This window comes from Mauremys reevesii, linkage group 14 (assembly GCF_016161935.1).
Source record: "Mauremys reevesii isolate NIE-2019 linkage group 14, ASM1616193v1, whole genome shotgun sequence".
Lineage (NCBI taxonomy): Eukaryota > Metazoa > Chordata > Testudines > Geoemydidae > Mauremys > Mauremys reevesii.
Genome location: NC_052636.1, coordinates 41660106 through 41687321, shown reverse-complemented (window position 1 = coordinate 41687321; position 27216 = coordinate 41660106). Strand labels below are relative to the sequence as shown.

At 53.8% G+C, this 27216-nt stretch overlaps 1 pseudogene; it reads right to left on the bottom strand.

Annotated features, from left to right (window-relative positions):
- LOC120381361 overlaps window positions 1–26779 on the bottom strand; it is a 31651-nt pseudogene extending 4872 nt beyond the window's left edge.
- Between the last annotated feature and the right edge of the window lie 437 nt (window positions 26780–27216).

Sequence of the window (27216 nt, the reverse complement as noted above, 5' to 3'; positions counted from 1 at the left end):
AGGTCCGGCCACAGTGGCAGGGGAATCGGATCCGCCACTGAGAGGTCGAACAACAGAGTGTACCAGTGCTGCCTCGGCCATGCTGGAGCAATGAGGATCAGGTTGGCTCTGTCCCTGCGGAGCTTGAGAAGGACTCTGTGAACAAGGGGAAATGGAGGAAAGGCATAAAATAGGTGCCTTGTCCACGGGAGGAGGAATGCGTCTGAGAGGGAGCCTGGGGAGCGTCCTTGGTAGGAGCAGAACACCTGGCATTTCCTGTTCTCTCGGGAGGCAAAGAGGTCTATGCGGGTAAAGCCCCACCTCCGGAAAACGGAATGGATGATGTCAGGACGGATCGACCATTCGTGAGACAGGAAGGATCTGCTGAGGCGATCTGCCAGAGTGTTCTGGACTCCTGGGAGAAAAGACGCTACCAAATCGATTGAGTGGGCTATGCAAAAGTTCCACAGGTGAGTGGCTTCTTGGCGAAGTAGGGAGTAGCACGCCCCGCCCTGCTTGTTTATGTAATACATGGTCGTCGTGTTGTCTGTGAACACAGATACACAGTGGCCTTGGAGATGGACCCGAAACACCTGGCATGCTAGACGGACTGCCCTCAGCTCCTGCACATTGATATGCAGGGTCAGCTCCTGGGGCAACCAGAGGCCTTGAGTGTGAAGGTTCCCGAGGTGGGCACCCCAACCCAGAGATGATGGGTCTGTGGTTAGTGCCACCGAGGGTTGAGGAGGGTGGAACGGCATCCCTGCGCAAACTACAGTGAGGTCCAGCCACCAAGTGAGGAGTCGAGAACCGTCCTGGGGATAGTGATCACCGAATCTATATTGTCTCTGTGTGGACGGTATAGAGAAGCAAGCCAGGTTTGGAAGCACCGAAGTCGCAGTCTCACGTACTTGGTCACAAAGGTGCAGGACGCCATGTGACCTAATAGACCGAGGCAGGTGCGCACCGACGTTGTCGGGAAGGATTGAAAACTTCGAATGATCGAAGACATTGACTGAAAACGTGGCAGAGGAAGGCAGGCCCTGGCCAGATTGGAGTCCAGAACTGCTCCAATAAAGTCTATTCTCTGCGTTGGAGTCAGGGTAGACTTTTCTACATTGATCATGAGGCCGAGCCTCCCAAAGAGGTCTTTGACGACACACAGGTGCTGTGATACTTGCACCTGGGAAGTCCCTCGAATGAGCCAATCGTCGAGGTACGGGTAGACGTGTATTCGACGACGGCGGAGGGAGGCAGCTACAACGGCCATACATTTGGTGAAGACTCTCGGGGCCGTAGAAAGACCGAAGGGAAGCACCGTGAACCGGAAGTGCTGTTGGTTGACCACGAAACGGAGAAACCGTCTGTGCGGCGGGTAAATGGCAATATGGAAATACACGTCCTTCATATCGAGGGCGGCATACCAGTCTCCCGGATCCAGGGATGGGATGATGGTCCCCAAGGATACCATGCGGAACTTGAGCTTTATCATGAATTTGTTGAGTTCTCGCAGGTCGAGGATCGGTCGTAGACCCCCCTTTGCCTTGGGGATTAAAAAGTAGCGGGAACAGAACCCCTTGCCCCTCATGTCCTCTGGCACCTCTTCTATGGCTCCCAGCGTTAGGAGCGCCTGAACCTCTTGTAAGAGGAATTGCTCGTGAGAGGGGTCCCTGAAGACGGACGGGTGGGGAGGGTGGGATGGGGTGGAGAAACAAATTGGAGGTGGTATCCTGTTTCCACCGTGCAAAGGACCCAACGGTCGGAGGTGAGCTGGGACCATGCAGGGAGGACATGGGAGAGGCGGGTGAAGAAGGAGGGAGAAGGATCCGGCAGGGACCCTGGTGGGCCGTCCTCAAACATCCCATCAAAAGTTTTGTTTTGGCCCGTAGGTGGTTTAGGGCGCTTGACTTTGGTTTCCCTGAAGGCCAGACTGTCTCCACTGATTGCCCCTGCCGCGCCGTCTGGTCGTATTCTGGCGCGGTCTAGGCTGGTTATAAGGGCGGTATGGTTGGGGCCAGAAGGACCTATGTTGGGTCACCGGCGTGTGCATACCCAACGAGCGCATTATGACTCGATTGTCCTTGAGGCTCTGCGCCGATCCGAGAAAAGGCCCTGGCCCTCAAAAGGTAAATCCTGAATTGTCTGCTGCAATTCTGGGGGAAGGCCTGAAGCTTGTAGCCAGGAGATGCGTCTCATCGTTACCCCGGACGCAAGCGTTCTGGCTGCTGAGTCCGCTGCATCCAGAGAGGCCTGGAGGAAGTTCTCGCCACTTTTTTACCCTCCTCTAGTAGGGCCGTAAACTCTGCGTGGGACTCCTGGGGAAGGAGTTGTGCAAACTTCCCCACAGACACCCACGTATTAAAATTATAACGACTTAGGAGGGCCTGCTGGTTTGCCACCCTAAGTTGGAGGCCTCCAGCCGAGTAGACCTTACGGCCTAGGAGGTCCATGTGCCTAGCCTCCTTCGCCTTAGGAGCCGGTGCTTGCTGGCCATGACGCTCCTGTTCGTTCACGGATTGGACAACCAGGGGGCAGGGAGGTGGGTGGGTGTAGGACCATATATTTTCCCCTTAGCGGGGACCATATATTTTCTCTCTACTCCCCTAGCTGTAGGTGTAATAGAAGCTGGGGATTGCCAAATTGTGTCTGCATTGGCTTGAATAGTGCGGATGAATGGGAGAGCCACTCGAAGGGGCACATCCGCCGATAATATGTCTATGACAGGGTCCTCTATGCCCACGGAGTCCAAAAGGCCCATTGATGAGGACCTTGCTCCTGGCTTTGTGCCTCTGGATGGTGGCACGGAATATCAGATGCCCGGTCCTGGCGGTAAGAAGCACTCCCAGCCCGAGATGATATTGATGTGTGTCTCGAAGGACACGGCGGGGCCGAGAGACCCTGGTAAGGTACTGCTGTTGCTGACATGCGGTCATGGGGCGGCACCAGTGAGCGGTACCGGTTTTGTCGGTGCTGCGAACGAAACCGGGACCTTCTACTGTGCCAGTGCCGGGAGGTCGACCGGGATCTCGAGTCCCTGTGCCGAGAGTGACTGCGGGGCGACGCGGTACTGAGATCGGTACCGAGAGCCAGATCGGTACCGGGAGTATCTGTCGGTGATCGACATCTTGAACATCTCCGCGAGTACGACCAGTACCGCGATGGAGAGCGGTGCGGGACTGCGGCGGTGCGGGATTGGGAACGGCGGGGCGGGAACGTCTCGAGACCGAGACCTGGAAAGACGTCTCTCCGGTGGACCAACAGAAGGAGGCCTTATGAGGGCCGGCTTGCCGATGGATTGGATAACCCACACCGGCGGTGCCGGGGGTTGAGGCTGCATCGACTCCATCAGCATGATGAGCTCTCTTGCCATTGAGAATGTCTCCGGCGTAGAAGGGAGAGCGAGCTCGATCACAGCGTCAGCCGGGGAGCTATGTGGCACCGGACTCAACAGCCCTTGCGGTACCAGAATCAACGGTGCCGCGCTAGGAGCAGCTGCCAACTGCGGTGCCTGTGTTGACAGTGCCGCAGCCGTTACTGGGGTCTGACGGACGGACTTTGATGCTTGCTCCTTTTGCGAGGATGGGGTCGGAGCAGTACATCGTTTCCCCATCGAGGAAAGGGAGCGGTGCCGGAGAGCCGGTGCCGGCAGATGTCAGTGCCAGGAGTCCTTCTTGGTACCAGAGCGATCCGGTGCTGAAGGTGCGCTCCTCACCGATGCGGTCTGTTGGGCGGTCGGTGCCGGCACCGTGGGACTAAAGGCCGATTCCATAAGGAGCTGCTTTAGTCAGAAGTCCTGCTCCTTCTTGGCTTGAACGACTTGCAAATTCGGCACTTGTCTGTCAAGTGGGATTCTCCTAAACACTTTAGGCAGGAGTCATGAGGATCCCCCACCGGCATCAGCTTCTAGCACGCCGAGCAGGGTTTAAATCCCGGCGCCTTGGGCATGAGCCAGCACCGGGTCGGAGGAAAGGGGGCTACTCCCCCAATCCCCCGCTTAACTATATACACTAACTATGAAATAACGTACTAAAACTAACTATAACTACAAGAGCTTGAACTATATACACGATAAAGGGTAAATAACTCCGAGAAGCTAGGGATGTGGAGGTCAGCAAAGCCACTCTCCACAGTTCCAACGACCGTCACGGGCGGTAAGAAGGAACTGAGGGGCGGATGGGTCGGCAGGGGTATATATCCGGTGCTATAGCGGCGCCACTCCAGGGGGCGCCCAGCCGACCCACCGAGTGTTGCTAGGCTAAAAATCTTCCGACGAGCGTGCACGCAGCGCGTGCACACTTACTGGAATGGATATGAGCAAGCACTCGAAGAAGAACTATATTTACCCTGAGGATATAACCCCTGCTAGGGACAATAATGAACTGAGAGACCTCCCAAGGGCTTTGTTGGGCATCCCAGATGTTTCCTTCAGGCACTTACAGATTCTGAGGTGGTTTAATGTTTCCTCACCTGTGCAGGGAGATCTCAGGATCTCTCTTTCCTCTGAACCCTGGAGGTCTGGGACGCATGGCTCTTCCCCTTGTTCCAGCTGGGAGATCACATCATGCTGGAAAACTAGAAACCCTGCTCAGATGAAAGAAAACAAAGGAATTCAGTTGATTTCATAAGACTTGGTCATAAAAAAACATTCTATTAATTTAACTTCAGTGCTTAGTGTGACCTGGTGGGCCAGGGGCAGTTCTCACTGAAAATGCCAAAGTTAGGGCAGGCTGAAAAAGGGAGAGCAGATGCTCCCAAAACTGCTGGTTAACACTGAAGTTAAACTCACCGACCAGTCACCAGCTGTGCTTCTGATCCCCCACACTGGTTATCGAGAAGCTGAAAAAAGAAATCACACGGCCCCCTTTATTCCATCCCAGTTCTCTGGCTCCTAATCAGCAACTAAGTCCAGTACAGTGAGAGGTTATTTAAAAACTCTGCTCACATAAACAAAGTGTTCCTCTGACCCCAAAGGGTCAGCCACATCACCAGGTCAGTATAAGTTTGGATATTACCCGAAATTCCATCCTTCCAGCCAATCCTTTAGCATCTAAACTAAAGGTTTAAACGAAAGAAAGAAAGACGTTAAATGGGAAAGCAGTCAGATACATTCCAAAATTGATATATCAGGTTAGGTAATAATTGGAGATATACCAATCTCCTAGAACTGGAAGGGACCTTGAAAGGTCATTGAGTCCAGCCCCCTGCCTTCACTAGCAGGACCAATTTTTGCCCCAGATCCCTAAGTGGCCTCCTCAAGGATTGAACTCACAACCCTGGGTTTAGCAGGCCAATGCTCAAACCACTGAGCTATCCCTCCCCCCATTCTAAGCAGTATTGGTGAGTTGCTGGCTTGAAAGTCCATCTGGAACACATCCACAGATTGGATGGGTCATTCAGTCCTTTGTTCCAGAGTTCAGTTTGTAGAGAAGTTGCTCCAGAGGTAGGAAGGGGGATTGCAGATAAAATGGAGATGATGCAGCTGCCCTTTATATTCCTTTTGCCATGTGGCTTGTACTTCCTGTGTCCCAAACACAAGATTCACAGCATGTGGCATGGAAAAGCCTTGGAGTTCTCAGTAGACAGGCATACCCTGACATGTCTTGCTGACTCAATAGGTGAATCACCTTGGTCCTTTCCATGGGCTCATTGTACAGCTGATGACCCTCAATGGGCCATCAAACAGGCTAGGCAGTGTTGATGTCAATATGTCTGGGGGTGTCACCCAGAAACACTGCACAAGTCTGGAAATACAGAATCATAGAATCTCAGGGTTGGAAGGGACCTCAGGAGGTCATCTAGTCCAACCCCCTGCTCAAAGCAGGACCAAACCCAACTAAATCATCCCAGCCAGGGCTTTGTCAAGCCTGACCTTAAAAACCTCTAAGGAAGGAGATTCTACCACCTCCTTAGGTAACCCATTCAGTTCCTCACCACTCTACTAGTGAAAAGTTTTCCTAATGTCCAACCTAAACCTCCCCCTCTGCAACTTGAGACCATTACTCCTTGTTCTGTCATCTTCTACCACTGAGAACAGTCTAGATCCATCCTCTTTGGAACCCCCTTTCAGGTAGTTGAAAGCAGCTATCAAATCCCCCCTCATTCTTCTCTTCTGCAGACTAAACAATCCCAGTTCCCTCAGCCTCTCCTCATAAGTCATGTGCTCCAGCCCCCTAATCATTTTTGTTGCCCCCCGCTGGACTCTCTCCAATTTATCCACATCCTTCTTGTAGTGTGGGGCCCAAAACTGGACACAGTACTCCAAATGAGGCCTCACCAGTGCTGAGTAGAGGGGAATGATCACGTCCCTCGATCTGCTGGAAATGCCCCTACTTATACAACCCAAAATGCCATTAGCCTTCTTGGCAACAAGGGCACACTGTTGACTCATATTCAGCTTTTCGTCCACCGTAACCCCTAGGTCGTTTTCTGCAGAACTGCTGCCCAGCCATTCGGTATAGATATAGTTATAGATATACCCTACATATCTATAACTCACAATACAAAGGTGATACAAACATAGAAACAATATTATCATACTTGGCAAATCATAACATTTTCACTGACACCTGGCATGGCATATCTAGCACAATTCATTGCAATTTTATCAGATTATATTATTATTTTATTATTAATACCAAAGTGTCTCACAATTCCATACAGTGTCACACTTGGTAAAACAGTGAATTCCCAGGACCAGTACCCCAGGTCCTTGAAGATGCTGAACACTATGCTTATGAGGGATTGAAATACCCACATATCTGCTGGGAACACACACACAGACACTGTGTCAGTCTATACCCCTGTGTTCACTCTTCTAGAAAATTATGATCAATTTTGTACACAGTATGGCTTGTGAGGTATCATTTGAAAACGCGTAACCTACTGAATATTATCCTCCTGTTAAAATGTGTAGTAACACTGTATGTAAAGTTATGAGATTTTACTGTATGAGATTACTGAAAAAGTTACAATTCTGGGGAACACCCACAGAGCAGTTCCTCAGAGACAGCAAGGCAAACAGCTGGTCAAACAGCCATTCTCTTGCAGGGGGAAGGTGTGAAGAAGACATTTACATTCCATCACAGGGACCTCTTGAAGCTGTTGTGGAAAACAACCACATGATTGATTTTGAATCAGCTTAGCCTGAGGCTCTTTTCTTGGTTAAAAGTGCACAGGGAGCAACAGCTATTGGAATACTGTCCCCCTGAGCTAAAAATCACACAAGCCTTTTAAAGCTTAAACCCCCAAACAATGACACATACGTTGCACGTTAATTTCCTTACTTGGAATATATTGCAAAATATGATGCAGGTCAAAAGCAAGCTGAACAATCAGTTTTCCATATTCGGCCTTTCCTGTTATCGTTATCACACCTGGTGATATGGGAGCAAGACTCTGCATGTCTCAAGAAATGTCACTACCAACCTAGGCCATTTTCACATGCTGGGGCGCAATCAAGATCAGTGAGTTGTGTCATCTGTAACCCTGGGTGAGATTCAGTGTTCTGCTGCTGGAGATCCCTGTCTGGATACCCCAGCCAGCATTCAAGGACGCACCAAGTGTCTGTGTGAAAAGTAACCCTGGACCAGCAGCTCTGACTCCAGCCGCCTGCTTGTTACATCCCAAGCACTTTCTGGTTTGGGTAGAGAAGGCTCAGGGTTTGAGAGAAAGCCGGGGGAAGCTTCTGTTCATTACGCTGGACCTAACCCCCAGTTTTACTTGAGTAAAGAGGAGCTATTTGACACTGTGCGATACGGCTCCTGTGCTCTGTTCCCAAAGTGTTCGGCAGCAGGGGAGGGTCTCTGGTAGTGTGTGTGTGTCACTGGCATATTGGGGTGATGCTGAAACAGGAGAGAGTAGAGGTGGCATTGTGGGGCTGGCGTGAACCTTAACTCTTCATTTCCCCTTCCAAGAACGGAGGGGACAGGAACCCTTACCCAGCGAGGTCACAATCTCATAGTTCTCCTGCATGACATCCCAGTAGAGGGCTCTCTGAGTGGGGTCCAGCAGAGTGTACTCTTCCTTGGAGAAATGAACAGCCACCTCCTTGAAGGTCACCGGCCCCTGAAAGAGCAAGAGTCCAACACTTAGCACCTGCTGCCCCACTCACAACCCCACTATTTGTGGCAGAGAGGAGCCAATCAAATGGAAGCTCTGGGTGGATCGCAGTCAACAGAGTCCCACCCCGACCCCGCTCAGCGTATCCAGCAAATACCAGGGTGAGGGGACGAAGCGAGAGCCCCTTGTCTCTCCCAGCAGATCCATCACACCCCTACTGGCCACCGACTGATACAGGAGATGGAGCCCCTAGCAGGGTCCAGGGAGAGCTCCCTGGTGGGAAGCCCAATAGCCTCCTCCTTGTGAGGAGCAGGATATGAAGGGAGAGGCAGCTCCAATAAGCCTGACTCATGGGTGCCCCCTTCATATCTCACAGCAGCCGCTGGTTAGTGAGCTCAGGCTCCAGCACTGGGAGTCTGGTCAGTTTGACTAGCTCCATGTAGGTGGGCTATTTTCTTTCTTCACAAATTAGGGCATTTCCACCGCCGAACCTCCTGGGTCTGTGCCTAGAATCTAGGCCACTTATTAAATAACTCCCAGCAGGTTTGCTACACCCTGGCCTCCTCCTTTCCCCACGCTGTGAATTTCCTGCCCCGCTCCAACCTCCAAACCAGACTGTGCAAACCTTCCCATCTCCGGTGTATTTCCTGTCCCTCTCCTCCAGCAGGAACCCACCAGCAACCCCCCGACAATCTCTACCTGAGTTGGCTCCACTGCAGCCATTTCTCTTCCCTGTCCCATGCCAGGCTGGGATGAGCTGGAGCAAAACATGGACGTCATTCTGCAGCCTGTCTGGGGGAGAAGGGCAGTTGTGGGCGTTTCAGAACCGGTTTTAGTTAATTACACATCAGAATCCCCAGGCCTTTTCCTGCAGACAGACACCTAGATTCTGCCATGTTGGGAAATGCTCAATCTGTTTATTACAATGTAGATCTGGCCCCTCCTGCCAGGCTAAGCCCACAGAGACATTTTTAACCTCCCTTCTCCCTCCCCTCACTGCGTAACATAGTCTCTGAACACAAGGCTAGAAAAGAGCAGAACCAAAGGAGTCACTGTGGGGGATCCCTCGGACACTGACCCCACGGCAGCCACACCCCAGCAGGGGGAATATGGAGTCAGGAACTGGCTTTTCCTCTGTCTGATCCTTGTTTTGTTCACTGGAAAGTGGTTCTGCCCAGGGATGCAGCAATACATGTGTCTGGGTGGACTAGAGAGCTGGAAATCTCTCCCTCCACTCATTTCTACCACTGCCCCTTTCAGTCTCTCCTTCCTCTGTCCTCTCTCTGCCCCTCTGTCTGGGACAGTCCCATTCCTGGGGCTTTGCTCTCCCATGGCTGGATTTTCTCCTGGCAATTGATACGGGAGGAGAAATGTGGAGGGCTGTTTGTGCAGAGTCACTTTCTTGCCAGTCCCCAGCACTTTCCCTGAAGTCTGTCAGTTACCTAGAGACTCTGGCTCAGAATTTAGTATTAACAGGGCCCAGGGCTGCCCTAGGGGGCTAGGACCAGCTGGAGAAAGTCATCCCCTGGGCCGGGCAGAGAAGCAGCTTTAATTCAGGTCACTTCCCAGCACAGAACCCCGCTGGGGGAGCAGCAGCTGCTAAGCCTGGTCTCCCAGATCACAATGGAGGCTGCAGCCTCTGACCCAGGAAGCTGAACCCCAGTATCCTGAGCAGAGAGGGACAGAGCGTTTGAGCAGCTTCCCTCCTTTAGCTCTCTGGGGAGAGCAGCTAATGAGAGCCCCTCCTCACAGGGAGAATTGCTGATCTCATTTGCCCCACTGTCCATCCGGAGTCACTCCTTGTCTTTCCATACAGTGACTCTGGATTAACAATGGTCTCAATGAAACCAGAGTTCAGAAAGAATGAGTCCAGAACGCTGGGGAAGAGACCATTGTGCGGCAGCGCTGACCCCCCTCCCACCTCCCTCACCCCCCAGATCTAGGACAAGGACTGGACAATGGACTGGACAATCTAGGACAATGGAACTGGAAGTTCCTGCAGTTTTCAAGAGGGGAGAAGAGCAAAAATCTGTGATTTTCACCTCACAGTGTTTGATAAGCGGCTAGAAAGTTATCACAGTGACTGGGCCTGGCCGGGGAATGTCGGGCAGTGCTTGGAGCCAGGATTCTGGCATAAGCTAATCAGGGAGAAGAAGCGAGGTCAGGAGCAGCCCGCAGAGCCTCAGCTCTCCCCGCCCAGATATTCCCTGGGACCCAGCCCCCAGAGTCCCTGGCCAGGGAGCTCAGATACCCCTCAGAGCCCCACTGGCCAGAGAACCCCCACCAGACCATCACTGCCAGGTTGGGAATCCCAAAGGGTTCCCCCCACCAAGAGACCCCAACAGCCAGAGACCCCCCAAAAGGGACCCCCACTGGGAACTCAGTCCCTCACTGCCTGCCTAGGATCCCCCCCTCCCCGCCCTCCAGCAGGATCTGCCCTGCCCTTTGCCTGGCACCCCCTCCGCCCCCCTGCGGGATCCCCTGATGCTTTACAGGGGCACCCCCTGGCCTAGCACCGGGGATTCTCCCACACACACTCTGTGCACTGGGCTTGGCAGCGATCCCAGGAGTCTGCGGGGGAAGCCCAGACAGAGCCCCTGGCACAGCACCAGGCTCCCTCTAACCCCCTGTCCCGCCTCCCCAAGAGACGCCCACCCCAGCTGTTCTGCAGCCACCAGGCCCCCAGCAATACCCACCTCCAGGACCCACAGCCTCAGGGCTGGGCACATCACAGCCACCCCCTGAAACCCCAAATCTCCAGAACCCACCAACCTCACTAGGGTACCCCCTGCCCAGCCACCCAGAGGCCTCCCCACCACAATCCCCTTCAGCTGCTATCTCCCCCAGCCCCACCCCACCCAGCAACACTGTTACCTCACAGTGCCTGAGAAGTGGATAGAAAGTGACCACCGCCCCTGCTGGCCAGTCACACAGGCAGAGGAGCCCTGGGGATGTCTCTTGAACTGGAGTATGGAAGGCCTGGAGGGACAAAATAGGTAAGAAACGTCCATGCCTGTCACTAGCAAATAATGGCCACCATGGATCCACCCCAGTGGTGGCTGCATCTTAGCACTGCGGGAAGCAACTCCTCACAGAGGCCATTTGCCATGGGGTTTGGGCTACTTCTGGACCCAGACTGCACTCAGAGTGACGTCCTCATCCCGTTCCAGGTGAACAAAGAAAAGGGTCCAGCCAACTCTCCCGTTACCAGCTGGGAACCACTGATAACCACAGTGGGAGGCCTCTGGCTTTGATGTGTATTAAATATCTGGCTGGTCTCTTTCTTCGCAAACATTTTAACAGAGGTAAAGGAGGAACAAATGATTCACAAAGGAGACAGGAAAGATGATCTCTGGGCAATTTAACTCCCTACAACATCCAGGATGGAGAAGAACTCAGGGCAACAGGTTCCCTCGAAGGAAGAAGTTGCTGGGATTTAGAAACACGGGGAACAGCCCCAAACCCGAGAGGATTTTTAACTGACATTTGATAATGACACAGAAAGAGGCAAAACCTGAGCTTTGAGAGCAACGTTCAGAAATGAAAGAGAAAGGGTGGAAATCTGAGAGATTTTGGATCCATTTTGCAAATTATAGAGAGGAAAGTGGAAAATCAGAGGGATTTTATATCAGTTGTTGATAGGAGGTAAAATCTGAGTGTTTCACATCAATATCTGATAAATGAATAAAGAGGAAATGGGCAACATTTGCCAACATTTTATATCCAGGTTCAAGAATCTGAGAAAAGGTGTAAATCTGAGATTTTCTTGGTATTTTATAATTAGAGAGACGGGGAAATCACAGGGCATATTCAATTAGAAATAGACAACTAGAGAGCAGTGGGGCAAACGTTTAGGTTATTTTATATGAATCTTTGAGATTTGCACAGAAAATGTGTCACAAACTGCGTATTTGATAACATGAGAGAAAAACACCAAGATCTGAGGGGATTTTATATTGCTGTTAACGAACTAGTGGAAAAGAGGGACTGTTGGACTGGATTTTATACAACTGTCCAATACATAAACACAAAGTGATGGTTGCCCCACCCCCACCATTCCCATGGGCAGCAGGGAGCCCTTTGAGGAGCTGATTAAAAGGGCAAGGGAGGGGGAGCTGAAAGGTTCCTGGATGAGGGAAGGGGGCAGCAGTGGGGGATGGGCGGGTGACTGGCAACTGATGGTTGGGGACAACTGTGTTGGTAGTTAGGGGGCAACAACTGGGATTGGGAAACGGGGGTCTGGGCAGTCCCCACGGGGGACACGTGCGCCTCCCTTCCAGTGATGAGCTGCGAAAATCTTAACAACCGGTTCCCTATAAAAAGTTCTGATTGAAGAGATGTGCCACAGTATGGATTTTTTTGTACCAATAGGGTTACCATACGTCCGTATTTTCCCGGGAGGAATTTTTAAAATTTACCACCCAGACAGCGATTTAAGAACCTAAAAGCCTGACATCTCTGGGAAAATACAGATGTATGTTAACCCGACCTACAGTTCTTTTTTACAAAGATGGGCCTGAACTAGTCCTGAGCTCCATTTCCCATGTGTGGGTCCCCGCCACTCCTGGGGTGTGCTAGGGTGACCACATGTCCCAATTTTATTGGGACAGTCTCATTTTGGGGTTATATAGGATCCTATTACCCCTCACCCTCTGTCCTGATTTTTCACACTCACTGTCTGGTCACCCTCGGGTGTGCACAGGTGTGGGTCCCAGCTGCTCCCTGCCCCCCTCATTGAAGCAGGTGTGCAGGGTTAGTGCCCTGGGAACTGCAGGGCACCTGTGGCCATGGGGCTGGCTGCAGACAGGGGCGTGGGGCAGGGCTAGCTGGAGGCAGGGAGTGTGACACGGGCTGGCTGCAACAGGAGCTGGCTGTGGGCTGGTGGTGCTGCCTGGCTGTGGGGGGGAATGGGGCTGTGTCTGGGGTCGGGGGATGGCAGGGGCTGCGGGCAGGGACTGTGGCAGGAGGTAAGGGGGGTGGCAGGGGCTGTGGCAGGACGGATGGCAGGGGCTGGCTCTGGCCAGGGGGTGCAGACAGGGGCTGGCTGGAGGCAGGGGGCGGCAGAGGCTGCGGGTGGGGAGGGTGGCAGGGGGCAGCTGTGGGCAGGAGGAGCGGGGGTGCAGACACTCACACAAGGGGGCAGCTGGGAGCAGGAGGTGGCTGTAGGCAGGGGCTGCGGGCGATGGGTGCAATGGGGTGGCAGGGCAGGGGTGCAGAAAGGGGCTGGCTGGGGGCAGGGGTGGCAGGGCAGGGGTGCGGCAGGGGCTGGGGCACGGTGGCAGGGGCTGGCTGCAGGTAGGGGTGTAATGGGGTACCAGGGCAGGGGTGCAGACAGGGGCTGGGGGCAGGGGAGGTGGCAGGGCAGGGGTGCAAACAGGGGCTGGGGCAGGGAGGTGGCAGGGCAGGGGTACAGACAGGGGCTGGCTGGGTGCAGGGGTGCAATGAGGGTGGCTTGGCAGGGGTGCAGACAGGGGCTGGGGCAGGGGTGCAATAGGGGTAGGGGTGCAGCCAGGGGCTGGGGAGGGTGACAGGGGCTGGCTGCGGCGAGGGGTGCAATGGGGGCAGGGCAGGGGTGCAGACAGGGGCTGGGGCAGGGCAGGGGTGCAATGGGGAGTGGCAGGGCAGGGGTGCACACAGGGGTGGGGGCAGGGCAGCAGGTGCAATGGGGAGTGGCAGGGCAGGGGTGCAGACAGGGGCTGGGGGCAGGGCAGGGGGTGCAATGGGGTGGCAGGGCAGGGGGTGCAGACAGGGGGCTGCAGGCAGGGGGTGCAATGGGGGTGGAAGGGCAGAGCCCATCCAAGCGACCCGGCTCCAGCTCCCCTGCCCCTTCCCTGCCCTGGCAGAGACCCGGCACCTCCTAGAATATCAGGGCTGGAAGGGACCTCAGGAGGTGTCTAGTCCAACCCCCTGCTCAAAGCAGGACCAATCCCCAACTAAATCCCCAAATGGCCCCCGCAAGGAGTCAGCTCCGGGCCCTGGGGTTAGCAGGCCCGTGCTCCCACCACTGAGCCATCCCACCCCCACTCCAGGGGCAGCCATGTGCTGGGGAATGACTCAGGGCAACAATTTCCCACCTACACAAGGACAAATCGCTGCAGATAAAACGGGTGGGAAAATGCCCCTCACTAGAGAAGATTTTAAACTGACGTTTGAGACTCATGGGGCGACGGGGGGCAATCGGGGGGGGTGGGAGAGCTGATCATTGGAGGAAAGGGGGAATCGCCCCAGTTTTTATAGCCCCGTGTGAGACACTGAGCGAAAAGGGGCAGAACTAGAGAGAATTTGTATCGGGGGCGAGAGGCAAGTGGCACAAACAGGGACAGGATCCAATTAACTCACCTCCCCCCTTCGCCCGCCCGCCATTCCCCCCCCCCCGGGAATTTCCTGGCTGCCCAGAGACAGTTCAACCCCCCCCCTGCGTCCCACTGACCTTCCCCTCCTACAACTCCAGCTTCTCCCCTCCCTGCCTGACACCCCCCATCTCCCCCCACACCACCGGGGATCCCCCCCCCAGGCCCCAGGCGCTGCCCCCCCAATCCCGCTGGGGCTGAGGCAGCGCGGAGTCTTCTCCCAGGTTCCCCGGGGCAGAGTCACTTTCCTGCCCAGCCCCAGTGCCCCCCCCGGGGTCTCTCACTCCCCGGGGGCTCCGTGGGAGGCTGGACACCAGGGATGCAGGACGGCAGGAATGGGGGTGACAGGCCTCCTGTTCCTCAGTCTCACGGCGGGACCCAGGGGCTCGTCGCTCTCGGCTCGGGAGCACTGGGAAGACCCGACCGTGGAGGGCCGTCGCTGGGGACGGCCCGCGCAGGCGCTGAGCACGTCCTTATATCACTTCTGTGGCGGGAAAAGTGCTGAGGAGATGGAACGCTGAGGGCTGGTTTTGGCGGGAAAAACCGGTTTGGACTGGTTTGAGCCTGTCCCTGATGGTAAACAAGTCCCCTCTCAGAGATGGAGTCCAGGGTCAATAGTTCATATGCTCCAGATTGGATCTTATTGTAAAGCCAGTGATTTACTTCATAAACATCTTATTAACCAACTAATGGAACCTATTGAACAGTTCATACTTCTCACACCTCACAATGAGATAAAAAAAAGAACACAGACAAGCCTTGTCAGTAACGGCTAATGTCCCAACTCTGCGCTTGTTGCAGGGCTGCTGCCCAGGGACGGGAACCTCCTGGCACCCAGCCTCCACAATCACTCAGGCTGCACTTTCTGCATGACTAGGTGCTGGCTGAGGGGGGCGTGGGAATTGGTGGCCTCTGCTGCAGGTGATGGAATCGCGGGTATTTAAAGCCATGGCCTAGAGGAGGGAAATGCCTAACTCCAGAGTCTGCAGCTGCCTAGGGCCAGGGCTGAGGATTTAGAGTCCCTAGTGCAGCCATTGCAAGGTTGAAGCAGGCTCAGCCCTGGCATTGCCACCCCTCCTGCGGCTAGTAGCTGCAGCTGGCTAAGGCTGGCCTCTGGGAACTGGCCCCATGGCTGTAGCCAGAGAAGCTGCAGGTGGCTCTGTGACTACTGGGGCCATTAAGCTAGAGCAGCTAAAGACACTGGAGTTCACCTCAAGGAACAGAGGTCACCAGTAGGACAGGAATGTCAGGGGGAGCAGGGAAAGAGGGAGCAGGTCAGGCTGGCAGAGGGAGCTTCCAGCTGGGTGGGAGCATGTCCAAAGTGGAAAGGAAACAAGCGTGGGGAGAGGTGGTGGTGACCAGGTAGCAGACTAGCATGTAGATGGGAGCAGAGGGAGAGCGGCTGGTGGCTTCAGATCCCCAAGGGCTAAGTCCTGACTTTGGGGAGATGGTGTTTGCAGGTGGCTGGCTCACATGGCAGGATGGGGGCTGAGGGGGGGGATCTGTCAGAACTGATCAGGTATCTGCTGGCTTTAGAACTGAGCTGAGACTAGGACCACATGCCGTGACTGGTGACATGGGGGGTACTGGAGACATGGCTAGAGAAGGTCTGAATGAGGAAGGAGATAAATCTGTGGGGAGTTTCCTTGATCACTATGAAAGTTCTGCTCACTGTGGATACTGGTAAACCCACATGGGTGTACAGCTCAATGAGAAAACCCGGGGGCTGAAGGAGCTGTGTAGGGCAATGCATATAGTCATGTAGGAGTGTGTGATCAAAATGAAAAATGTCTCTGAGGTTCAGTACCGGGTTTGCTATGGCACCAATGGCACTGCCCACCAGGCCCACACTCGGAGCCCACAGTGACTATATAGGGGCCTACAAATATGTTTGGTACCAGGACCCACAGAAGGTTAATCCGGCCCTGATGGCCTGAGCACTATTTCAGCCCCACATTTTTGGGTGGACCTCCCACAGTGGGAGCTGCCTAGCCCTCCCCCGCAACACACACACACACACACACACACACACCCCTCTTCCCTGTGTTGGGAGTAGAACAGGAGAAAGGACAAAATAAGCAAGAGAAGAAGAGAAAGGAGGGAGGGAGGGATGGAGGAAAAGGGGAAACAAAAAGGACAAACCCTAATGGCCCCAGTGATTCTAAGGGACAAGATCCCAGGTGCACAATAAAATTCTGCCTCTTTAAGCTCGTGTTTTCATGCCTAGAATTCAACTCTCACCAGATGGATCAGACTGAACTGGTTTCAAACCTCCAGGAGGCTCTTACCTTCTAAACAGGGATGGCTGTTTTCTAGTAAAATCACTAAGAGGGAAGGAGAAAACTCGAAAGAGGTTCCTCCTGGTGCTCACGTCCATGAACCCAAATACTCTCTCAGTCCTCAAAGAGAGACCTGGAGAAGGAGACTTGCTGAAGCAAAGCCACAGGGGTCTCTGAGGTTTCCCTGGCCCCTCGCCCCTGTCCTGCCTGGCTGATGTCAGCATCTCTCTGTGAGGTCACCACCTCCCCACCACCTTGGACCAATAGGCTGAGGTCCTGCAAAAAGCCTTTGTGATGTCACTGCCACACCCCTCCCTTGCTGGGCTAATGTCCTGCCCCTGACCAGGCACTTTGCAGGTTTGAGCTAGTCCCTGGGGATCACCCCACCCAAGGAGCGTTCGTTCTAGGCAGCAAGCCGGCTAGACAGGGAAACAGCAGACGCTGCTCCCAATGCTACACTCAGTTTTTCAGAAATGAGTTGACTTTATGGCCAGATGAGACCATTAGAGCATCTAATCTGACCCCCTGCATATCACAGGCCTCCTGTATGACACAAGAGCTACTTTTGGGGCAAACACATTCCAGAAAGGCATCTAGTCTTCATGAAATGACATCAGGAGATGGTGAATCCACCACTTTCCCTGGTATCTTGTTCCTGTGGTGAATCATCCTCGCTGTTGAATATTTGTGCCTTAGTTGTAATATGAATTTGTCTCTTTTCATCTTCCAGCCATTGGGTCTTGTTAAGCCTTTCTCTGCTAGATTAAAGAGCCCTTTAATACCCAGTCCTTTCTCTCCATTAAGGCACTTCAGCATTTCAATGAAGTCACCTTTCAATCTTCTTTTGATAAGCTAAGCAGGTTGAGCTCTTTCAATAGCTCACTAGAAGGCATTTTTCTCCAGCCCTCAGAACATCTGGTGGCTTTTTGCTGCCCGAGCTCCAATTTCACAACATCTTTTTCACATGAGGACACCAAAACTGGAGGCAGTATTCCAGTATCAGTCTCACTGATGCCGTGTCACTTCTTGTAATGTTATTGACATAATCTGTAACTGTATAGATCACTGCTGCGACCACGGTTCTATATTTGCAGCCAATATTGTCGAAAGGTTGTCATGTAAGGGTCTATGGAGAGGTTCTGATTGGCTGATTATAATGATGCTATCTCTAGATGTGTATCATTTTGTAGTTGACGTTATGAATATTGGCTCTATGCTGCCCGTATTTCAAACTTGTGCTCTGCTTCCAGGGAACACCCCAGCCAGACAAGTTGGTGTCAGTTCTGCCTAGAACGAACGCTCCGTGAGTGGGGTGATCCACAGGGAGTAGCTCAAACCTGCAAAGTGCCTGGCCAGGGGCAGGACATTGGCACAGCAAGGGAGGGGTGTGGCAGTGACATCACAAAGGCCTTTTGCAGGACCTCAGACTATTGGTCCAAGGTGGTGGGGAGGTGGTGACCTCACAGAGAGATGCTGACATCAGCCAGGCAGGACAAGGGCAAGGGTCCAGGGAAACCACATGGACCCCTGTGGCTTTGCTCCAGCAAGTCTCCTTCTCCAGGTCTCTCTTTGAGGACTGAGAGAGTATTCGGGTTCACGGACATGAGCGCCACGAGGAACCTCTTTCAAGTTTTCTCCTTCCCTTTTAGTGATTTTACTAGAAAACAGCCGTCCCTGTTTAGAAGGTAAGAGCCTCCTGGAGGTTTGAAACCTGTTCAGTCTGATCCATCTGGTGAGAGTTGAATTCTAGGCATGGAAAACACAAGCTTAAGGAGGCCAAATTTTATTCTGAATTGTATTTGATCCCCACCAGTGAGCTGGGCCATCCTTTGGGCTCTCTGGTGAGAACCCTCAGCCTCCCTTCCTCAGTCTCTACCCTGATTGGCTGAGCATGGGGTTATTGACAGGGAGGAGACTCAGGTCCTTGTTGGTCTCTTTTAAGACCAAGGAAATAAGTCAGAACCAGTTCTATGTTTGATGAATTTTGCTGCTTCTCTATATTAATGGTCTCTGAGCAGTTCATGATTCTCTCTAACATTGCAGTTCTCCTCAAATACTTGCTGAATAATTCCTGTGCACTGTTGTTGGTCTGGAGCTCATCTGAGAGCACTTTATTCAGGTTATTCAATGTCTGAAATTCAAGATCCGATGGTTAGTTTGAAAATCAGAGCTCTTGGGTCCTATTCCCAACTCTGCCCCTGCCTGGGCGTGTGACCTAAGACAAGTCAATACTTCTTTCTCACATGTAGCTTCTCCCTCTTTCAACGAGGGATAATAATGATCCGCTCCTACCTACCTCACGGTAGGTGGAGGATGGGGATCCATTGGAGTGTCACTAGGAGTAGTGCATAATATGAGGTGTCCTATCACATTTACTCAGAGCAGATTATGACATAATAGAATAGCTGAAATACTCTAATTGATTTGGTTTTTTTTAATTTTGAAATTGTTAAGAGCAGCAACGACTTAGCTCAGACTGAAGCATCTTATCTAATGTTTGAGATCGAAGTGTCTCCTCTTTGTGTGTGACGAGACAATTGAACGCACTGTGACAAACAGGAGATGCTTTTGTTTTGCAACAAAATATTTTTGCAAAGAACTTTCATCCCACTTGTTATGATTTCGAGAAACAAACTGGTTTAGTCTAAATGGGATTTTCTGACAAACGGTTTCAATGAAATTTCCCCACCATCTCGATTCCTGGGCTCCATCCCTGCCTCTGGGGGTTTGCTGTTTGTTAGAACAGGAGTAAGGACTGGTGGCTTCTCTTTCTGGCTCTGCCACTGCCTTGCTGGCCCTTGGGTAGGTCACTTCCCTTCTCTGTGCCTCAGGCTCCTCCCCATCTGTCCAATGGGAACAGGGACAATTCTCAAGCTCTGGGCAGTCGTGAGCCTGAGTGAGAGAAGGGGCGTTAAAGCCCTCTGTGAAGGATAAAGGGGAGTTTCTTGGTGTTTGCACCAAGGAATTCTAAAGTTTGCTAAAATGTCTAGTCTATGGAAACAAGAAATGGTTGGGGCCAAACTTTTTAATCACTGCTTTTTTTTTAAAGCCCATTCAGGGATGGGAGTCCCTGTCTTTTAGGTACCTGGGGTTCTTTGCCAGCAGGAGAGAAGAGGTTCCTGCCTCCATTTTTGTGGCATTAACAAACCATGTGTTGTGCCCCAGTTCTTGTCTGAGATCCCTGAAAAAGAACATCTTCCCATCCATGAACAAGACAGGACCTATCTTTCAAAGGGGTACAAAGAGACCCCTGGGACTTACAGACTAGCTAGCCTCACTTCCATAGCTAGAGAGATACTGGAATATATTCTTAAACAATCAGTTTTCCAGCAGCACCTACAGGATAATTTGGTTCTTAGGACGAGGGAGCATGGATTTGTCAAGAACAAATCATCCCAAACCAATCCTCTTTCCTTCTTTGGCAGGGTTCCGGGCCTAGTGGAGGTGGGTAAACAGTAGATGGGATCTATCTCGGGGTTACTAAGGCTTTTGACACAGTCCCGCAGGACATTCTCACAAGCAAATGAGGGAAATGCAGTCTAGATGCAATAAGTGTCATGTGGGTGCAGAGCTGGTTGAAAGCCCAGACTCCAAGGGCCCTTCTCCAGGTTTGGCTGCCCAACAGAGAGGTGCACCTAGTGGGTCCTGCAGGGATCAGTCTGGGGTCCGGTACTATTCAATAGTTTCATTAATGATTTAGAAAATGGAATGGAGAGCCTGCTTCTAAAACGTGCAACTGACACCAAGCACTTTGGAGCTCAGGACTGGAATTCAAAACACCCGTAACAAATTGGAGACTTGGTCTTCTTGAGCCAAACCCCATGGCTGGGCCCCGCTCTCTAGACTGGGCTGAAGTGAAATCCCAGAGACAGACACTCCTCCTCCTGGGCAGTGCGCTCCGACCTTGAATGGTCAGATGCTGCTTAGCTCTGTCAGAGCAGCTTTGGCTGGGGGATTCTCCCAGCACTTTCCAATAGTGGGAAGGTACGAAATCCCCATTTGCCTGCTGGGGACAGAGCCCTAGAGGGGGGGGGAGCAACTTGCCCAGAGTCCCCCAGGAAAAGGAAAACAACCAGCAGTGGAACCAATAGGAAACCCAGCAATGGAACTCAGGAGTCCTGGGGGTGTGCTAGGGTGACCAGATGTCCCAATTTTGGGGTCTTTTTCTTATCTAGGATCCTATTACCCCCCACTCCCTGTCCCGATTTTTCACACTCGCTGTCTGGTCACCCTCGGGTGTGCACATGTGGGGTCCCAGCTGCTCCGTGCCCCCCTCATTGAAGCAGGTGTGCAGGGTTACTGCCCTGGGAAGTGCAGGGCACCAGTGGCCATGGGGCTGGCTGCAGGCAGGGCAGGAGCTGGCTGGAGGTAGGGTCTGGCTGCAGGCAAGGGGTGCGGGGCTGGCTGGAGACAGGGGTGTGTGGGGCTGGCTGGCTTCAGGCAGGGATGCAGTGCGGGTGCACCAGGGGTTGGCAGGGCTGGAGACAGAGGAGTGCGGGACTGGCTGGCTTCAGGCAGGGGTGAGTGGCAGGGGGTGTGGCAGGAGTTGGCTGGAGACAGGGCAGGGGGTGTGGAAGGGGCTGGCTGTGGGCAGGGGGTGTAGAGCTGGCTGCAGGCAGGGCAGGGAGGATGTGGCTGGTGCGGGCAGGGCAGAGGGTGCAGGGCTGCAGGCAGGGCGTGGAGTGCGGGGCTGGCTGCGGTCAGGGCAGGGGGTGCGGGGCTGGTTGCAGACAGGGGCTGGCTGCGGGCAGGGGGTCCGGGGCTGGCTGCAGACAGGGCCGGGGGGTGCAGCAGGGGTTGGCTGGAGCCGGGGCATGCGTGGCTGGCTGGAGACAGGGGCTGGTGCGGGCAGGGCAGGGGGTACAGGGCTGCCCGCTGACCGGGTCGGGCGGCGGGCAGGGCATGGGGTGCGGGGCGGGCGGCAGACCGGGGCGGGCTGCGGGCAGGGCAGGGGGTGCAGGGCTGGCTGCAGACAGGGGCGGGCTGCAGGCAGGGCAGGGGGTGCGGGGCTAGCTGCAGACAGGGGCTGGCTGCGGGCAGGGCAGGTGGTGAGGGGCTGGCTGCTGGCAGGCCATGGGGAGAGCGGATGGCGGATGACAGGGGCTGGCTGCGGGCAGGGCAGGGGGTGTGGGGCTGGCGGCAGACAGGGGCTGGCTGCAGGCAGGGCAGGGGGTGCGGGGCTGGCAGCAGACGGGGCTGGCTGCGGGCAGGGCAGGGGGTGTGGGGCTGGATGCAGGCAGGGCAGGGGGTGCAGGGCTGGCGGCAGACAGGGGCTGGCTGCAGGCAGGGCATGGGGTGCGGGGCTGGCTGCGGGCAGGGCAGGGTTGCAGAGCTGGCTGCAGGCAGGGCAGGTGGTGCGGGGCTGGCTGGAGGCAGGGCAGGGGGGTGCAGCAGGGGTTGGCTGGAGCCGGGGCGTGCGGGGCTGGCTGGAGACAGGGGCTGGCTGCAGGGAGGGCAGGGGGTGGAGGGCTGCTGAAAATGTACTGAGAGGTATTTTAAGGTGAAGATAACAGCATGGTTACCAGTTGACTGGCACATCCTGGGTTAAAGAAAGGAAGGGACCTGGAGTTAATAGTCTGAAGTATTTGTGTTACCAACCCTGTCACTGTCTGACCCCCCTTCAGTGCGGAGCAGGTGTGTGCGTTGCTGGGTGGAACGCACAGACTCCTGCAGAGCAGGGGCAGCTGTTTCCATGGCAGAGAGCCTGGCACTTAGGAGACTTTCTTGACTTGCTGTTTTGAAGCAATTCAGTAAAATAACGGTGGAGCTACAATGTCCGGTCCAAAATTTCAGCCCCCCCGGTGCAAAAACACTATTTTAGGATCTAAACAGGCGGCTTCCAGCGCTAGGACACCTGACCAGAGAGCTCAGTGGGGGCGTAACAGCTGCTGACTCTGAGGGTCCTGGGCAAAATCCACTTGCAGGTGGAGGCGTTTGATTTATTTGATCGATAATGAGGAAGGTGAAGATTTAATCACGGGTATTTTTAGTAAATGTCATGGACAGATCACGGGCAAAACCCAAAGCTCATTGCCCATGACCCGGCCATGACTTATACCATAAATACCCGCATTGAATCGTGGGGAGGAGGCCCAGGGGTCCGTGGCACCAGCTGTGGGCGCAGGGAGTCCAGGGCCCGTGGCACCATGTACTGGGAGAAGCCCGGGGACCCACTGCCGCTCCAGATGCTGCCTGGTGAGGAGCCCCAGAGGCCAGCCCTGCTCCGGCCACCTCGGGACAGGTGCCAGGAGCCACTGAGCTGCGGCTGCTCCTGCCACCCGTGACACCACTGCTCAGGCTGTCCCCAGGCCAGCTGCTGGGGCAGCCACGGAGTCAGCTGCAGGGGCCCCGGCAGAAGTCACAGCATCTATGACTTGTGCAGCCTCCGTGACCCAGAGGGATCCCTAATAAAGAGACAAACCCCTCCCTGCTGTGACTGCAGCTCCTGGAAGGAAAGAGTCTAAGAGAGAAGGAGAGCGAGAGTGTCCCTCTCACCTCTCTCCCTGCTCCCTCCCCTTGTATTCTGTAACCCCATTTCACTGGGTTCCCTGTGCTGATGCCATGGGGTGACACTAGAGTTCTGGGGATTTGGGGAGAGGAAGGGGCTCTTCACTTCTCAGCATTTCACACAAATTTGTCTTTGGGCTGAAATTTCTCCTGTTAGGCCTCTCAGTCAGAGCTGTACCCACCCTGTTTGCGGTGGGGGGGGGGGGAGGAAGCGGGGGGAGAGATGTAAATTGCAGAGCAGGCAGAGAAGTCGCCCATAAAGGGTCATATTGATGTGGTTACTGGTTCTGACCGGGGTCACACGTCCTCTGACACAGGCTCATGTGCAGAACATGGGAGCTCTGGCTTGTCCTAAATGCTGTAGACTGAGAGTTCCTGGAAAGGGCAGGGGAGAGGAGCAAGAGGAGAAAGGCAGAGACATTGGGGGAGGAATTGGGGAGAAGAAGGAGAGAACAGAGAGACAATAAATCAGGCCTGCACAACTCGTAAAGTGGCGAGGCCACAGTCCTCCAAAGAAAACAGCCGAGGGCTGAAATCTCCCAGCCCGAGGAAACACCCCACCCCAGGGCCGCCCAGCCCTGCGGAAACAAACCCTCCTTCCCCAGTGCCGCCCCACCAAAACAGCTGTGGGCCAAAAAGGAAGGTTGGGGATGGGGAGGTGATACTTTATTTTAAATCAACCAGGGGCTCCCAGCTAAAGAGGTGGCTGGGAGCCCTCAGGGTCAAATTAAAGGGCCCGGGGCTCCGGCGGCTGGGGGAACCCAGCAGGGCCAGCTCTAGGTTTTTTGCTGTCCCAAGCAAAAAAAATTGTGGCGGTCCCCCTTCCCAGCTCTGGGCTCCCCCCATACCCTCCTGCTGCCCCAGTCCTGGGCTCTCCCCCCACCCACACACACCCTGCCACCCCAGCGCTGGGCTTCCCCCTTTTCTCCCCACCAGTGCCCTCCCTCCACCCTGCTGCTGCCCCAGCCCTGGGCTCCCCCTCACCAGTGCCCCCCCCCCGCTGCCCCAGTCCTGGGTCACTGGTAACTCGCTCCCAGGGCGGGTCATTCAGCCGGAATTTTGGATGTGCACAAAACACAGACAGGATTGGTTCCCATATGGTTACAGAGCTGCAGTAAAGTGGAACAATTTTCAGCTTGTGTGATTGGAAGATATCTGGATGCATATTATAAGACTGTCCTCCATAAATGAGGAAAAGTTGAGGTGCCTTTATTATTCTTTTGTTCCACTCTTTCTTTCTATGGGAATTTGCCAATGCAATATCACTGTCTTCCTTTCAAAGGAACAAAAGGCAATGGCTGTTGAAAATAGCAATTCCAGTCCTAATAAGCATTTCTTGCTCAATTTTATCCTACTTTTTCTACAGCAAGTTACAGTGGATCAGTATATTTGATTTGGGAGAAATGAAGTAACAGCTGCCCAAACCGAGCTTGAGCACTCCTGAATTTTGAGGTGTTCATATCTGGAAAGCAGGTGCTGGGGAGGGGGCCTGTGGGCTCCATGGGGGAGCATAGCAGCAAAGTGTCTGGAGCTGCATGGAGCCAGACACGCTGGTCTGAGTGGCACAGTAAGCAGTTTGGGGGTTGGAGAAGGGGTAGGAGGTTCCGGGGGGCAGTCAAGGGACAAGGAGCAAGGGGGTTGGATGGGGCAGAGGTTCAGAGGGGCAGTCAGGGGACAGGTAGCAATAGGCTAGGCATGGGAATCCAGGAGGTTTATCAGGGGACAGGTAGGGGGTGGGGTCCTGGGGGGAAGTTGGGTGGGGACTCAGGAGGGGGCAGTTGGGGCCACGGAGAAGGGCGGCTGCGATAGGGGCTGGGGTCCCACGGGGCAGGGGTCCCGGGAGGGGGTGATCCGGGGACAAAGACCAGTGGTGCTTAGATAGGGGTGTGGGGAGGGCAATCAGCGACCAGGGGCTGGAATTCAAAGGGCTCTGGGCTGCTGGCAGCCGAGGAGCCCAGAGCCCTCTGACTCCTGGCCGCGGCTGGGATTTAAAGGGCTCCGGGCTCCCTGCCCCTGCGGCAGTGCAGAGCCCTCTGATTCCCGGCGCGGCTAGGATTTAAAAGGCTCTGGGATCCTTGTTCCTGCAGGCAGCCCAGAGTCCTTTGATTGCCTGCCGTGGCTGGGATTCAAAGGGCTCTGGACTGCCCGCAGAGCGCCGGCGGGGGGATTTAGAATCTCCCGGCGGGCCGCACAGTGAGGCTCCGCGGGCCGCATGTTGTGCAGGCCTGTGATAGAGGTATATAAAATCATGAGTGATGTTGAGAAAGTAGACAAGGAAAAGTTATTTACTTACTCCCATAATACAAGAACTAGGGGCCACCAAATGGAATTAATAGGCAGCTGGTTTAAAACAAATAAAAGGAAGTTTTTCTTCACACAGCGCATAGTCAACTTGTGGAACTCCTTGCCTGAGGAGGTTGTGAAGGCTAGGACTATAATAGGGTTTAAAAGAAAACTGGATAAATTCATGGAGGTTAAGTCCATTAATGGCTATTAGCCAGGATGGGTAAGGAATGGTGTCCCTAGCCTCTGTTTGTCAGAGGATGGAGATGGATGGCAGGAGAGAGATCACTTGATCATTGTCTGTTAGGTTCACTCCCTGGGCTGCTTCTGCTCTACAACTATAATTGTCTTTTTATACCAGAATCACTAACTTGAGCACCCAATTCCATGTACAGTCCTAGTGGATGTAAGGCACAGGTAACTTTTGCCTCAGGGTAGCTTGTTGGCATCAACCCTCTCTCCCCCACCTGGAGCTGATGAAATTCCTGGCTGGAGGGACACACGCTCCTACAAGTCAAAAGGAAAGGAGCTGATAGAAAAGATCACAGGACTGACCCCAAAGGAGGGTGAGCTGCAAAAGGCAGAAGCAGGCAACTCATCTGGCAGAGCTGAGAGACCACAGTGAAGATGGTGCAAAGATCACTATACTGGAATTAGCAAATGTGATTTTTTTAAAAAACAAATCTTTGGGAAGCCCTAATAAAGGCATTTCTTACAGTTCTCTCCCATTTGGATTTTCTGATATCTAATAGGGAATGACATCTGATTGAAGCTTTTCCCAAATGCAGAGCATGTGTAGGGTCTCTCTCCACTGTGGATTCTACGATGTCGGACAAAGTCTGAGTGCTCAATGAAACTTTCCCCGCACTCAGAGCATGTGTAGGGGATCTCTCATGGGTGGATTCTCCGATGTGTGATAAGGTTTGAGCGCCGACGGAAGCTTTTCCCGCACTCAGAGCACGTGTAGGGCGTCTCTCATGTGTGGATTCTCTGATGTGTGATAAGGGTTGAGCGCTGACTGAAGCTTTTCCCGCACTCAGCGCATGTGTAGGGCTTCTCTCCTGTGTGGATTCTCTGATGTGTGATAAGGATTGAGCACTGATTGAAGCTTTTCCCACACTCAGAACATGTGTAGGGCTTCTCCCCTGTGTGGATTCTCTGATGCGTGATAAGGCGTAAGCGCAGACTGAAGCTTTTCCCACACTCAGAGCATGTGTAGGGCAGCTCCCCTGTGTGGATTCTCTGATGTCTGATAAGGATTGAGCGCTGATTGAAGCTTTTCCTGCACTCAGCGCATGTGTAGGGCGTCTCTCCTGTGTGGATTCTCTGATGTCTAATAAGGCTTGAGCGCTGATTGAAGCTTTTCCCGCACTCAGAGCACGTGTAGGGCAGCTCCCCTGTGTGGATTCTCTGATGTGTGATAAGGATTGAGCGCTGATTGAAGCTTTCCCTGCACTCGTGGCATATGTAGTGTGTCTCTTCCAAGTTGATTCTCTCATGTGTAATAAGGGCTGAGTGGCTACTGAAGTTCTCCTCTGGCCTCTGCTGAGTCTCAGAGGCTTTTACTTTTTCTTGGAGTGCACAACTCCTGGAAACATTCCTTTTGGGTCTTCCTGATAATGTCTCATATGGTTCTCCTTGCTCAGCATCTTCCTGCTGGGGTTTCTGCTCCTCAGTCTCACGCACCATCCTATCACCTGATGGGAGACAGAGAGAATCCAGGCATAGGTCACTCCCTGTGCCTGAGAGAAAGGAAATGT